This window comes from Loxodonta africana, chromosome 5 (assembly GCF_030014295.1).
Source record: "Loxodonta africana isolate mLoxAfr1 chromosome 5, mLoxAfr1.hap2, whole genome shotgun sequence".
Classification (NCBI taxonomy): domain Eukaryota; kingdom Metazoa; phylum Chordata; class Mammalia; order Proboscidea; family Elephantidae; genus Loxodonta; species Loxodonta africana.
The window spans coordinates 84,627,899-84,644,413 of NC_087346.1; the positions used below are offsets into that span (position 1 = coordinate 84,627,899).

Sequence of the window (16,515 nt, forward strand, 5' to 3'; positions counted from 1 at the left end):
AGTCACCCAGTGTCAGCGTTCTCAGGATTTTTATGCTCATGCTTATTGTGGTAAAAGTAACTCCCTTCCTCCCCTCAACACACATAGTCTGGAAGGAAACACTTAAATAAACTTTCTGGGCTTGAAAGAGAGGATGAAAATATTAGATGGATAATGAACATGTTGTAATTTTTTTTCCTCAGCGTTTCCTAGATATTTTAATACCTGAAGATAATAGACTAAAGATAATCAAGAAATTTGAATTTGACCCCATGAGAGGTGCACTTAAGGTAAACCTTCAGTGTGTGTTCTTTGTGGGGGAGGGGCATAAGTCAGCACATTGTCCATGAAACAGTCAAATCAATGGGCATGACTGTCACTTTACTCTTTAGATAGGTCAATTTCTAGGGATTTAGTGTCAAGCCAGGTGTGTAAATCATATTTGAGTCACTTAAAAGGTTAACATCAACATGGATGTTTTTTTTCTGTGAACAGAAAAAAATGTCTTAGATGTGGATTTTCTGCTTTTGTTATATTCTGCCCCTCCTTGTCTTCCCAAAGGTGTGATTTCAGACTTTTTTTTTTTTTTTTTTAAGATCAGTTTCTTAAGAAGGGATGAGTCAGTACACTTTTTTAGAGAAATAGGGATGTTGCCAATTACAGGGAACATTGAAGAAGCTGGTATTTTGGGAGAAAGACAGCTCCAAACAGCTTCAAACAATGTTACTGAAGAAGCTGTCCCTGAAAAACTCCATTTCCCATTGATAAAGTAATTATTTTTAGCCTGAAAAGAAATAAAGAATGTGAACTTGCTTTGTAAACAGCAAAATGTTATTGAAAAGTATTATTATTTTGGGTTTGTCCCTTGTTCTGTCTCTTATTTTATGCCAGCTCTGGTACTTGATCAGGTTCCTTAAGCTCTCTGAGCCCTAGTTTCTTCCTCTGCGATATAAACATAATCATTTACTACCACAGGCTTATTTTGAAGATTAGATGAGATGATGAAGATATGGCAGCTGGTATACTGTGGGTGCTCAATAAATGTGTTGATTATCCTTTTGTGGGAGAAACTACATGAAACATAGGACCACAAGGACACCATGTGTATGAGGGTGTGTGTGTGTGTGGTGTGTGTGTGTGTAGGAGGAGGGGTGATGACAGTAAGGTCCATGTGCTCCAAGAATGGTAAAGAAGGAACCCTGTGGAAGGCATTTGGTTTGCATGGACATTGATGCTGTATCCCAGTTGACTGCTAGAGTGGGAAATAGAGGGTATCTTTGATTGTTTATGAACATGGTTAAAAAAACACCAGTTATCCTCATGTCTATTCTGACTCATGGCAGTCCCATGTGTGTCAGAGTAGAACTGTGCTCTATAAGATTTTCAGTGCTGATTTTTCAGAAGTAGATCACCAGGCTTTTCTTCTAAGGCACCTTTTGGTAGACTCAAACCTCTAACCTTTCTGCCAGCAGCCAAGAGCACTAACGGTTTAAGCCAGTCAGGGACTTTGATGAGCATGATTATGACATACTAATAGTAATGTTTTGGTGGGATTCACATATTCTCCCTTACTCTTATCCCAAATACCCAATATCCAATATATCATATATCATATATATATGTTCACTATGAATTGGAATTGACTCCATGGCAACAGATTTGGTTCTTTTTTTGGTTGCTTCTTCCTTCTTTTAATGTATTGTCCTCCACACTCTATCTTGGATTACCATCTTTCAGGTGTTTTCCCTGTTAGTTTCTTTCCCCTCCAGAATCCTGCATACCAAGGCCAAAGTTATCTTCCTATAATACTGCCTTTAGGATTTCACTGCCCCACTCAAAATTTTTTAAGGGTCCCTAAGGGTAAAAAAAAAAAAAAAAGGGTATAAGGTAAAGTTCACACTCTTTAACCAGGCAGCCAAATTAGCATTTCAAATCACCTTTCTAATTTTATCCCCATATTTTGTGAAATACTATGCATTAATATAGCAATGAATTTTGTAATCAGTTGAAGTGGGTTCCATTTTATATCAAGTAAACAGTTTTTCAATATTGGCTTATATGATGTAAGCTACTGGTAAAGTTAGTAAATATAATCCTAAAACATCCGACGAAAAGGGTTTTAATTATAGAGACATCTAGAAAATAGTATATGAATGAGTGTTTGATAGTAATTAAGGATGTTAAGGAAGTTATGGAAGCCGATGGAAACCATGTTCATGTTAATCAAGACTGTACCTGCATGAGAAACAACCACAGCACTAGTAACAGCCAAGCTTGTGTCTGGAGTGCTGTGAAAATAAAATAACTCAGGGTTACAGAAGATCTGAGCCAAACGAGGGGCCACATGCCACAGGAAAAGTGATGAAGAAAAATCTAAGGAAACAGATCCTGAGGAAGGTGATATTATAGTGGCTTAGAGCACAGCTATTTATAACCCCTCTCAGACACTCACTGATCATGGGGCATTGGGTGAGCTATTCAACCTAACTCTTAGTCTTTCATCTGTGAAATGTGGTCTACCATGGACCAGAATTAATGTAATTTAATTTCAATGTGATAATGACTATAAAGTGCTCTGCACACTATCTGGTATACAGAAAATGTTCAATGAACTTAAGTTATTATTATTGTCAAAATACAGAAGCATGTATGTTGAAAATCTGCTTTAAGTTGGACTATGGGTGTAGCTGTGCCTATTCCAGCCACCAGTGGCAACTATAACAACAGTTCAGTGTACAAATGGTTTTGATTTCTTACAGGTATATAGATTCAAAAGGACTTTGATTTTTGCTTTGTTTTGACACATTGTCCTTTTTAACCTTCTAGTCCAGCCAGACTTATTTACTCACTCCTCTCAGAACGTGCAGTGGAATTCTTCTTCTCGAGCTTTTGCTTGAACCTTTCCCTCTGCCTGGGCTCTTTTCTCGCCTCGTCACAATTTGTTTTTCAAAGCTCTGCTCCAAAAAAGTCCTGATCCGAAGTCATGGCCTTTTCTGTTACCTCTTATGCTTGAGAAAGGTGCACAATGAAAAAAGAAGACAGAAGAAGAATTGATATATTTGAACTGTAGTATTGGTAAAGAATATTGAATATGCCATGGACTGTAAAAAAAAGTGAGAATTGCTTACTTTCAACAAGTTACCCCAAGAAAGACCAATCACTAGAAAGGGAATCATGTTTGGTAGAAGGTCATCGAAAATGAGGGAACCCTCAATGAGGTGGATTGACACAATAGGCACAACAGTGGGCTCAAATATGTCAGAGATCATGACGATGGCACAGGACCAGGCAGTTTCCTTCTGTTATACTTAAGATCACCATGAGCCAGAGCCAATTTGATGACAACTAACAACAACAAATGTTCTAGGCTCTGGGCTTTTATTTCACCTAATCCCCTTGAGGCTATATTACTAATAATATTATAAAAGTATTAACACCATAATAGTATTAGAAATACTATTATTATTGTCAATGTTTCATAGAAGAAACTGAGTTGAACAGGTCACACAGCTACTAAGTGGCAGTCTGGATTCATCCCAGATCTACCTGATTTTGAGCTAAATTGTACCAAGAGATTTTAAATTTCCCAGTAGAAAGGAGCTAAATGTATAAAAGGAGTTGTTATTAATTGGATGTTTGAATTTCACTGCAACTTAAACGAGAGGTTGAAATTGTTCACGTATTCATTCAACAACTGAGCATCTAAAATGTACCAGGCACTGTTTAGTCACTGATGATCACTAAAAGTGATCAAAATGGACAAAAACCACTCACCGAGCTCACCTACCAGTTGGGCAAACAGACAACAAACAAGGTAAATAGGTAAAATATATAGCACGATAAATGTTAAGGAGAAAGCATTAAGCAGGAAAGGGGATAGGAAATATTGGGTGCTGAAATTTTAGGTAGGTATCCATGTTGTTGTTGTTGTTAGGTGCCATAGAGTTGGTTCCGACTCATAGTGACCCTATGTACCACAGAAACACTGCCCAGTCCTGCGCCACCCTCACAATCGTCATGCTTGAGTATATTACTGCAGCCACTGTGTCAATCCATCTCGTTTGGCGTCTTCCTTTTTTCCACTGACCCTGTACTATTCCAAACATGATGTCCTTCTCCAGGGACCGATCCTTCCTGACAACATGTCCAAAATACATAAGACATGGTCTCACCATTCTTGCTGCTAAGGAGCATTCTGGTTGTACTTCTTTGAAGACAGATTTGTTTGTTCTTTTGGCAGTCCATGGTATATTCAGTATTCTTCGCCAACACCACAATTCAAAGGCATCATTTCTTCTTTGGTCTTCCTTATTCATCATCCAGGTTTTGCATCCATATGAGGCGATGGAAAACACCATGGCTTGGGTCAGACACACCTCAGTCTTCAGGGTGACATCTTTGCACTTCAACACTTTGAAGAGGTCCTTTGCAGCAGATTTGCCCAATGCAATGCATCCTTTGATTTCTTGACTGCTGCTTCCGTGAGTGTTGATTGTGGATCCAAGTAAAATGAAATCCTTGACAACTTCAATCTTTTCTCTGTTTATCATGATGTTGCTTATTTGTCCAGTTGTGCGGATTTTTGTTTTCTTTATGTTGAGGTGTAATCCATACTGAAGGTTGTGGTCTTTGGTCATCAGTAAGTGCTTCAAGTCCTCTTCACTTTCAGCAGCAAGGTTATGTCATCTGCATAACAGGTTGTTAATGAGTCTTCCTTCAGTTCTGATGCCCATTCTTCTTCATATAGTCCAGCTTCTTGGATTATTTGAGTAGCATACAGATTGAATAGGTATGGTGAAAGGATACAACCCTGACACACACATTTCCTGACTTCAGACCACTCAGTATCCCCTTGTTCTGTTTGAACAACCGCCTCTTGATCTATGTACAGGTTCCTCATGAGCACAATTAAGTGTTCTAGAATTTCCATTCTTTGCAATGCTATCCATAGTTTGTTATGATCCACATAGTCGAATGCCTTTGCGCAGTCAACAAAACACAGGTAAACATCCTTCTGGTATTCTCTGCTTTCAGCCAGGATCCATCTGACATCAGCAATGATATCCCTAGTTCCACCTCCTCTTCTGAATCCAGCCTGAATTTCTGGAAGTTCCCAGTCGATATACTGCTGCAGCTGATTTTGAATGATCTTCAGCAAAATTTTGCTTGTGTGTGATATTAACGATATTGTTCGATAACTTCCACATTTGGTTGGATCACCTCTCTTGGGAATAGGCATAAATATGGATCTCTTCCAGTCGGTTGGCCAGGTAGTTAGCTGTCTTCCAAAGTTTCCTGGCATAGAAGAGTGAGCACTTCCAGCGCCGCATTTGTTTGTTGAAACATCTCAACTGATATTCCATCAGTTCCTAGAGCCTTGTTTTTTGCCAGTACCTTCAGCGTGGCTTAGATTTCTTCCTTCAGTACCATGGGTTCCTGATTGTATGCTACCTCTGGGAGTGGTTGAACAATGACCAATTCTTTTTGGTGTAACAACTTTTTGATATAACGCGTATAGTCGCTGTTTATTTTGGTGAAAAAAGGCATTTGCAATGAAGAAGTCGTTGGTCTTGCAAAATTCTATCACGTAATCTCTGGCATCATTTCTACCACCAAGGCCATATTTTCCAACTACTGATTCTTTTTCTTTGTTTCCAACTTTTGCATTCCAAAACCAAACCAAACCAAACCCATTACCATCAAGTCGATTCTGACTCACAGTGACTCTATAGGACAGAGTAGGACTGCCCCACAGAGTTTCCAAGGAGTGCCTGGTGGATTCGAACCGCCGACCTTTAGGCCATTCCAATCACCAGTAACTATCAATGCATCCTGATTGCATGTTTAATTTCAGACTGCAGAAGCTGGTAAAAATTTTCAGCTTCTTCATCTTTGGCCTTAGTGGTTGATGCGTAAATTTGAATAATAGTCATATTAACTGGTCTTCCTTGTAGGGGTATGGATATTATCCTATCACTGACAGTGTTGTACTTCAGGACAGTTCTTTTTGACGATTAATAAAACACCATTCTTTTTCAAGTTGTCATTCCTGGCATAATAGACCATTTGATTGTCTGATCCAAAATGGCCAATACCAGTCCATTTCAGTACTCTAATACCTAGGATATCAATGTTTACACATTCCATTTCATTTTTGACTATTTCCAATTTTCCTAGATTCATACTTCTTACGTTTCACCTCCTGATTATTAATGGATATTTGCAGCTGTTTCTTCTCATTTTGAGTCATGCCATGTCAGCAAATGAAGGTCCTGAAAGCTTGACTCCATCTATGTCATTAAGGTCGACTCTACTTTGAGGAGGCAGATCTTCCTCAGTCATCTTTTCAGTGCTTTCCAACCTAAGGGGCTCATCTTCCATCTTCCGACACTGTATTAGACAAAGGTCCACTGCTATTCATAAGGTTCTTACTGGCTAATTTTTTTCGGAAGTAGACTGCTGGCTCCTTCTTCCTAGTCTGTCTTTGGAAGCTCAGCTGAAACCTGTGTGCTATGGGTGACCCTCCTAGTAAGTGAATACCGATGGCATAGCTTCTAGCATCACAGCAACAGGCAAGCCCCCACAGTATGACAAACTGACAGACACATGGGTGAACAGAAGGTCTCAGTGTGAAGGAGACATCTGGGTAAAGAGCTGAAGTGAGTGAAAGGGCATATGGATATCTGGAGGAAGTGCATTCCAGGTAGAGGAAACAGCTAATTTACGGAGAGATTATTCCAGGTGTGTTTGAAGATCACTGATGGAAGCCTGTGGTTGGAGACGATTGAATAAGAGAGTCCTGGGAGATGAGATGTAGGATCTCACAGGGCATGTCAGGTTTGGCTTTTACTCTGAGTGAGATAGAAGCCACTGGAGGGTTTTGAGCAGAGGAAGGACACAATCTGACTTAACACTGAATAGGACCACTCTGCCTGGGCTTGATAGACTGAAGGGGCGCAAAGGTGGAAGTACAGAAATGAGTTAGGAGGGGTTGCAGGAATCTAGGTGAGAGATTACGGTAGTTTCAGCCAGAATGGTAACATTGGAAGTGGTGAAACATGATTGGATTCTGGTTATTTTCCAAGGTAAAACAGGTAGAATTTGCTGGTGGAGCATACATGGCTTGTGACAGAAAGAAGGAATCAAGAGTGGCATAATATTTACCAAGAGCATTTATACCTCACTAATTTGATTGCCTTTTATTTTTAAATGCAGCAATCTGGAACATATTCAAGAACTCAGAAGTAAGCAAAAATGTCTCTCCAAAGCCACCAAAACAGAGAGCAAATAGCACTAAAACTCATGTATTTTACTCATAAGAGACTTTCCTAGTTCCTGTTTATTCTTATCTGAGTTAAAGCTCAAATAAATGTCATCATTTTATCATTTTCAGATCATAAGATACTAGAACCAGTAAATCAGAAAGGACAGAGAAGTATTTTCAGATTAAGAAACACTTGTAAGAACCAAACACAAACTCATTGCTATCGAGTCGATTCTGACTCATAGTGACCCTATATGGCAGAGTAGAACTGCCCCATAAGGTTTCCAATGAGCGCCTGGTGGATATGAACTGCTGACCTTTTGGTTAGCAGCCATAAGTCTTAACCACTATGCCACCAGAGTTTCCAAGAAACACTTATAGGCACCAGAAGTAATAGGTTATAACAGGGGCAAAGATAAAGAAAACACACCAAATGAAACAAAAACATAAAAAACAGGCATCCCCAGGACATTTGGTATATATAGGATCTAACATTTTTCACTGCTTTAGAAGTCTCTGTTAAAACAGGGATGAGTGTTTGCAGTGGTCACTGTGCCATTAAAATAAGGTTAGACTATATTTTTTTATTGTTTAGTCAAAGCAGAGAGGTGAAATTATGTTTTGCCGCTAAAAGAATAAAATGTGTTGGATTTCCTCACCCTCATCAATTTCTAGGGCAAGCACTGACAATATTTTGGTAGATGCACACAGCTCTGATCCTGAATTAAGGTCTCCTTTCCTACCCTGGAGAACTGGTTTAACAAGTCAGAAGATAGTGTAGAGGTTCTTTTTACTCCTCGTCTTAAAAATTGGAACCTAGAGCAATCCCTACCAATGAATTCCATACTCCCCCCGCACCCCCGGGACTGTGCTTGACACATTCCAAAGGCCTACAGATGCCCCAAAAGCTCTGAAGCTCAAAAGCATCATGAAACCAAATTTCTTCAAGTTCTTTTTTGTATTTCAATAACTATAGACTAAAATATTACATCACTAACCCAAGAAATCTCTAATTTCAAAGTTTCTCTTTCCAAACATCTTCAGCCTGTCCATTTGCAGTTCCAACCCTCTTACCAAGGCTATACTCCAAGGTCTCTTTATTTTTATTATTTTTTTGCTGATCTCTATCTTTTTTTTTTTAAATTGTGGTAAGTATATATATATAACAAAAATTTGTCATTTCAACATTTTTTAAACTTAAAATTCAGTGACATGAACTCTGTTGATCATGTTGTGTAACCATTGCTATCCATTTCCAAATTTTCCATCACCTTTAACAGAAGCTCAATGCCCCCCTCCCCCGCCCCCCGCAAAAGACTTCCTCTTTCCCCCATCTCCCACCTCCGGTAACCACAAACAGACTTTGGTCTCTATACATTTGCCAATTCTAGATATTTTCTATAACCTGCATCATACAATATATGCCCATTTGTGACTAACTTTTTTCACTCAGCATAATGTTTCCAAGGTATATCCATGTTGTAGCGTATATCTGGACTTCATTTCTCTTTATGGCAGAGTAATATTCCATTGTATGTATGTACCACATTTGGTTTATTCATTCATCTGTTGATGGACATTTAAGTTGTTCCCACTTTTTGGCTATTGTGAATAGTGCTGCAGTGAACACTGGTATACTTGTATCTGTTTTTTTTTTCTCCAGCATATAAATATTTTACTGTGTTTTTGGTGAAAGTTTACACAGCAAATTAGGTTCCCATTTAATAATTTCTATACATATTGTTCGGAAACCCTGGTGGCATAGTGGTTAAGTGCTACGGCTGCTAACCAAAAGGTCGGCAGTTGGAATCTGCCAGGCACTCCTTGGAAACTCTATGGGGCAGCTCTACTCTGTCCTATAGGGTTGCTATGAGTCGGAATTGACTCGATGGCAACGGGTTTGTTTTTCGGTTATACATATTGTTCAGTGACATTGGTTACATTTTCCACACTGTGTCAACATTCTCATTATTTTCCTTCTGGTTGTTCTGTTTCCATTAATCTAGCTTCCCTGCACTCCCTGAACTTTCCTCTTACTTTAGGGTAGATATTGACTATTTGGTCTCATATAGGTGATTTTGTTTTAAAGGAGCACAATACTCAAGGGTAATACTGTTTATTTTATGAGCCAATCTGTTAGTTAGCTGAAAGGTGACTTCTGGGAGTAGTCTCAGTTCAAATTTTAAAGGGTATCTCAGGGTTGTAGTCTTGGGGGTTCCTCTAGTGTCTGTTGGTCCAGTAAGTCTGGCCTTTAAAAAAAATTGTATCTGTTTGTGTTCCTGCTTTGAATACTTTTGGGTACATACCTAGTAATGGAATTGCTGGGTTGTATGGTGATTCTATGCTTGACTTGAGAAATCTCCAAACTGTTTTCCATAGTGGCTGTACCATTTTACAGTCCCACCAGTGACAGATGAGGGTTCCAATTTCACCTCATTGTTGGCAAAATCTATTATTTTCTTTTTCTTTCAATCATAGTCACTTTAGTGGGGGTGAAGTGGTATGATTTTTGTTTTGTATTTTCCTAATGACCTTGAGCATCTTTTCATGTGCTCATTGGCCATTTGTATATCTTTTCTTTTTTTTTTTAATATTGTACTTTAGATGAAGGTTTACAGAACTAGTTTCTCATTAAACAGTTAGTATACATGCTGTTTTATGATATTGGTTAACAACCCCATGACATGTCAACACTCTCCCTTCTCAAACTTGGGTTCCTTTTTACCAGCTCTTCTGTCCCCTCCTGCCTTCAGGCCCTTGCCCCTGGGCTGGAATGCCCATTTAGTCTCTCCCTTTTTTTTTTTTTTATGGGCCTGTCTAACCTTTGGCTGAAGGGTGAACCTCAGGAGTGAGTTCATTCTTTAGCTAAAAGGGTGTCAGGGGGCCACACTCTCGGGGTTTCTCCAGTCTATTTCAGGCCAGTAAGTCTGGTCTTTTTTTGTGAGTTAGAGTTTTGTTTATTTTTTACATTTTTCTTCAGATCTATTGTGATCACTGTCAGAGTAGTCAGTGGTGGTAGCCAGGCACCATCTAGTTTTACTGGACTCAGTCTAGTGGAGGCTGTGGTTGTTGTGTTCCGTTAGTTCTTTGGACTAATCTTTTCCTTGTATTTTTGTTGTTGTTGTTGTTGTTTTCTTCATTAACCCTTGCTCCCAAAGGGGTGAGACCAGTGGAGTATCTTAGATGGCTGCTCACAGGGCATTAAGAGCCCAGACGCTACCCACCAAAATGGTAGAATATTTTCTTTATAAACTCTGTTATGGCAATTGGGCTAGATGTTCCCCGAGACCATGGTCCCCACAGCCCTCAGCCCAGCAATTCAATCCCTCAGGGAGTTTGGATGTGTCTATGGAGCTTCCATGACCTTGCCTTGTACAAGTTGTGCTGGCTTCCCCAGTATTTTGTAGTGTCTTACCCTTCACCAGAGTTACCACTTATGTATTGTCTATTTAGGGTTTTCTCATCTCCGCCCCTTATAACCATCAAAGGTTGTTTCTTTTTTTGTGTAAGCCTTTTCATGAAATTTTATAGTAGTGGTCTCATACAACATTTGTTCTTTTGTGTGTATATCTTCTGTAGTGAAATGTCAATTCAAGTTCTCTGCCCATTTCTTAATTCGGTTCTCTACCTTTTTGTTGTTAAGTTGCAGGAATTCTTTATGTATTCTAGATATCAAACTCTTATCAGATATATAAACACAAAACCAAACCCCTTGCCATTGAGTATCAGATATATAATTCCCTCAAATTTTTTCCCAGTCTGTAGGTTGATAAAGTCCTTTGACAAATAAATTTTTTTGATTTTGATGAAGTCCCATTTATCTACCTCGTCTTTTGTTGCTCATGCCTTTTATGTGATATCTGCACCTAAGCAGGCTGGAGAGGAGAGGGGCTTAAGCAGCTCTTTCTGCCTTGGGCAGAGGTGTGACCCTGTCTTCTAATCTCCTGTCATGCTGTCCATACTACTCTGCATTCTTATTTTGGATCTTTTCCCTTTCTCTATTTTCTTTTTTGTTGGGATGAGTGCGCCAGTTGTAAACTTCATTTATTTGGAAAATTCACTTACATGGAATAGTTCATTCTTTCATAAGCCAAATGAGTGGAGCATTACTGGTTATATATTGTATACATATATTGTTTATGAGGACTTATGTTTCACATGACTGCTTCTTTCAGATTTGATTTTATCGCTGAGAAGTCAATTTCAACTATTTCTAGACAGACATAGATTACGGTAAAGAATGAGGAATCTGTATTGTAGCTGTGAGACACTGCATTTGACAGAGTGTATGAAATGTTGGCTTAAACATCATTAAACAGGTTTCTTTGGGAATTTTCTGACCACAAGTGTCCCAGAGTTGAAGAATTTGGAGGACTTCATTGAATTTTAGAAAAGGCAAGGTAATATTTGGTTTATGTTATAAAAATATGAGAATCTAATCCAGTTGATCTGCAAATGTAAGAACTACTTCTCCTAGAAGATGGTCAGGATTTCTTTTTCTGGCAAGCTGAAGATCTTGTCTGGATGGATTTCCTTCTGTTGCTTCAGCATTTCTGGCTGGAACACAGAAGTGCAGTAAGCTACAAAACTGTAAGCAAAAATAATTAGAGGAAGTACAGATGAGGAAGCAGAAGTAAATACTCTTTAAGCCAGCAGGATGTATTTATTCCTGAGTAGTTGCACTGTACTTTCCAGGCTATCATAAAATGTAGCGTAGAGTAAGGGGGGAAGGGGAAGATGATCTATTAAGTTCTACTTTTATCCTTGGCCTGATGCTTTCCCTCTGTTATCACGTTTATTCCTCGCAAGAACCCTAGGAGGTAGGTATTATTATGACTTCTATTGTTTAGATAAGGAAATGAGGTGCAAACCTTTAACAAATAGCTCAAGGCCACACAGTTAAGCTATAGAGGCAGATCTGGGACCAAACCCCATAGCTCTCTTGCACTATGGAGTATGCCAGCAGGGAGGGCTGAAATAGTGGCTGCTCAAAAAAAAAAATTTTTTTTTTTAACAGCATGGGGGCAAAATCCTGCCCCACATCCCCTAAAACTCTGCTGAATGGGACAGCTCCCACAGTTATATTATGGGTCTATTCTTTCCCAAGTATGTTCTGAGGAACACTGCTAGCCTCTTGAGATGCTCATAGAGAAAAAGTTCTGTGGTCAACCTTATATTCTGTGTCCCCAAGCACATTACTGGCTGTGGAAAATTCCAGAATAAAGAAACTTTAAAAACTTTTCCCAAACTGAGTTTTCTTACATTGTTGTTGTTGTTAACTACTGTGGAGTCAGTCTTTCATTCATGGTAACCCCATGCACAATAGAACAAAATGCTGCCAGTCCTGTACCATTCCCGTGATTGGTTAGGGACCTGATTGTTGTGATCCATAGGGTTTTCTTTGACTGATTTTCAGAAGCAGGTCAACAGACCTTTCTTCCTAGTCCATCTTAATCTGTAAGCTTCACTAGCAACCTTTTCAATATCACAGCAACACATCAGCTTCCACTTACAGATGGGTAGTGGCTGCACTTGAGGTACATTGGCCTGAAATCGAACCTGGATCTCCCTCATGGAAGGCAAGAATTCTACCATTGAATCACCAGTGTTCCCTAATTTTCTTATAAAACTAGTTAGCCCATTAAACTGGTCTTCTGTGGAACATACCTTAGGTAATTCTATTTAAGGTGAGTTTGTCACAGCGTGAATGTGACCTTCTTGGGGGTTGTCACTTTTTACCTTCTGTGTCTCCAGTGCCTGGCACACAACAAGGTCTCAATATTTCTTAAGTAAATGATGTAATGAATAAGTGAATCAATGATATCTCTCATAGTAGCCACACCAGACGGATAAACTTGAGATGAAGGAGCATCACAGACAGCATAAGAGGGAAGAGCTTTCATCTCTTGTACCATGTCTAAAAACATTTAAGTCATCTCTCCCTATTTTTTCTGAGATATATGCGATACTTGCTTGATCCTCATATTGTGCAGGAGGATGACGGATGGAAAAAGAAAGTAACATCTATTAAATGTCTGCTAAATAATAGACGATGGCCTTTTCTCTGTTATTTCACTAATTCTTCATAGTAACCTTATAAAGTAGGTGTTATTGTCCCCTTCTTTAGAGAGGATATACTCAGAGATGTTTAGAACTTACCAGAGATACATATCTGATAGGTGCATCAGAATTTGAATCCAGGCCCATCTGACTGTGAAACCCATACATGCCCTTTACTTGACATCATACTGCTTCCGAGGTGCGAAACTAGATTTGAATGGGTTATATTACTACAGCACTATTTTGCTTGAGGCTTTGAGGTGCTTTAAATATCCTGTGGATAGTAATTCATAATAGTTGTTAAAACAAACAGAAGCCCAGAGACTTGACTCAATTACTTTCATCTTGGTTATGGGGTCCTCAACAAAACAAAACGAAACAAAACAAAACAAAACACCAATAACCCAAACAAACAAACAAACACACACACAACCAAATAAGTCAGTTTCTGCCACTCTTAGGCCTGGGGTTGCAAGTTATGGTGTTCTCTATGCATATGTGTATGTTGTGTTATCAGGTTGCATTTTTACGTATCACCTCCTTGTTCATTTTGTAGCTGAAACCCATTGTTTGTACCAATCCTTCAAAGGCAAGAAAACTTACTGATTTGTTTTAGAAGAGCTGGTCAGAACTGGCAGTCTGATTAAAGGTCTAAACCCATTTAGAGAAATCATATTATGTTTAGAGCACATTTCTGTCTCTAAACATAAGCAACATCTGAAGGTACCTATGGGGGTAATTACCCAGTGAAAATATAGGCCAGAAAAACCAAGAAATGGGTAGACCATCTTTCTTCCAAAACCCACAGAAATGAATCATTAGCAGAAAGTAAACCAGTTATGTTCAGTGTATCTTAAATTTTACGGTTTTCATGAATCAATTAGGAGGCCAATCAAACTAGATAGACATTTTAAAAAGCATAACCAAAAAATATTTGTGAGATAAATATGCATTAAGGAATTGGAGAAGTGAGACAAAATAATAAACTTACCAAGCAGTTTCATTTCTTCAGATAATTTCTGTAGGTATGTGGCTGCTAAAGGCTGGTAGTTTGAACCCACCCAGCAGTGCCACAGACGAAAGGCTTGGTGATCTGCTTCTACAAAGATTACAGCCAAAGAAATCCTATGGAGCAGTTCTACTCAGTAACACTTGGGATCACCATGGGTCTGAAATGACTCCACAGCAACAGGTAACGATGATTGTAAACGAGATTAAACAAGAAAAAATATTAATGAACTCTTGTAATGTGCTGGGCATATATTAAGTCTTTGACTTAGTATGTGATATGTCTTATCCCATTTAAGACTTTAAAGTTCTGGCAAAGAGAGATTATCCTTCTTCACGGTAACTGCGGAAAAAGCTGGGGAGCTACTCCTCCGCTCGTTTATACTACTTGCCTTGCCTGGGTAGGCATTTTGATTTTTGATGCCGTTCTAAAACTCAAGCACTTTTCACTGCAGCATGCAAGATGTTGTTGTTGTTAGGTGCCGATGAGGGTCACTCATAGTGACCCTACATACAACAGAACAAAACACTGCCCCGTCCTGTGCCATGGTCACAGTCATTGTTACACTTGAGCCCAACGATGCTGCCGCTGTGTCAATTCATCTTGTTGAGAATCTTCCTCTCTTTTGCTGACCCTCTACTTTACCAAGCATGATATCCTTCTCCAGGAACTTGTGCCTCTTGATAACATGTCCAAAGTGTGTGAGACAAAGTCTTGACATCCTTGCTTCTAAGGAGCATTCTGGCTGTACTTCTTATAAGACAGATTTGTTTGTCCTTCTGGCAGTCCACAGTATATTCAATATTCTTCACCAATACCATAATTCAAAGGTGTCAATTCTTCTGTCTTCCTTATTTATCATCCAGCTTTTGCATGCACATGAGGCAACTGAAAATACCATCGTTTGGGTCAGACACACCTTAGTCCTCAAAGTGACATCTTTGCTTTTTAAAACTTTAAAGAGGTCTTGTGCAGCAGATTTGCCCAATGCAATATGTCTTTGGGTTTCTTGACTGCTGCTTACATGGGTGTTGATTGTGGATCTCAGTAAAATGAAATTCTTCACAACTTCAATCTTTTCTTCATTTATCATGAAGTTGCTTATTGGTCCAGTTGTGAGGATTTTTGTTTTCTTTATGTTGAGGTGTAATCCATACTGAAGGCTGTAGTCTTTGATCTTCGTCAGTAAGTGCTTCTAGTCCTCTTCACTTTCAGCAAGCAAGGTTGTGTCATCTGCGTATCATGGGTTGTCAATGAGTCTTCCTCCAATCCTGATGCTGTGTTCTTCATATACTTTAGCTTCTTGGGTTATTTGCCAGTATACAGATTGAATAAGTATGGTGAAATGATATAAACATGACACACAACTTTCCTGATTTTGAACCACATAGTATCCCCTCGTTCTGTTCCAAAGACTGCCTTTTAGTCTATGTACAGGCTCCTCATGAGCAAAATTAAGTGTTCTGGAATTCATTTCTTCACAATATTATCCATAATTTGTTATGTTTCACACAGTTGAATGCCTTTGCATGACCAATAATACACAGGTAAACATCTTTCTGGTATTCTCTGCTTTTAGCCAAGATCTATCTGACATCAGCAATGATATCCATCATTCCACGTCCTCTTCTGAATCTGGCTTGAATTTCTGGCAGTTCCCTCTCCATGCACTGCTGCCGCTTCTTTTAAATTATCTTCAGCAAAATTTTACTTGCATGTGGTATTAATGATATTGTTAATGATATTGTTTGATAATTATTCATTCTGTTGGATCACCTTTCTTTGTAACAGCATGCAAGATAACTATGGCTAAATTGTCTCTCCACTCTCTCACAGAACAATATGTGGGTTACACTGTTGTAAATGGTAAGAACAAAAATATGCTTTGTAATTAATGAAAGAAAACAAGAACAGATGAATCCAGGTCTTATGGAGACTGGATGTCATTCAAGACCTTGTAATTGTTCTGGTAGCCTGCCATCAGCTCTGTGGCTTAGCAGGCATTCTGGCTTTCTTCTCTAGTGGCAGCCACCCTTATGTAGACACAGCTATTCTCTGTCTCTGCTTTAAATGACCCAGATGTTACTACTTCTTCCAAAGTCTTCAGTTTTGATTTCTTAAGAGGGAGGACCTGACTCACTCAACTTGTCGCCATTCCTTATAAGAAGCCCCTATTAGGCAGAACTTTTGAGCCAGAGCACCT

General features: G+C 39.0%; 1 long non-coding RNA gene across 2 annotated transcripts in view; it reads left to right on the forward strand.

The window, feature by feature from the left end:
* LOC135231444 (uncharacterized) overlaps positions 1-16,515 on the forward strand; it is a 45,171-nt gene that overhangs the window by 3,973 nt on the left and 24,683 nt on the right. Inside the window, exon 1 of one of the 2 annotated variants that reach the window (XR_010322091.1) lies at positions 11,097-14,495. The exons of the other annotated variant lie outside the window; for it this stretch is intronic. This is a non-coding gene — a long non-coding RNA (uncharacterized LOC135231444). Of the gene's footprint in view, positions 1-11,096; positions 14,496-16,515 lie in introns of those variants that run through there. 2 annotated transcript variants of the gene reach the window in all.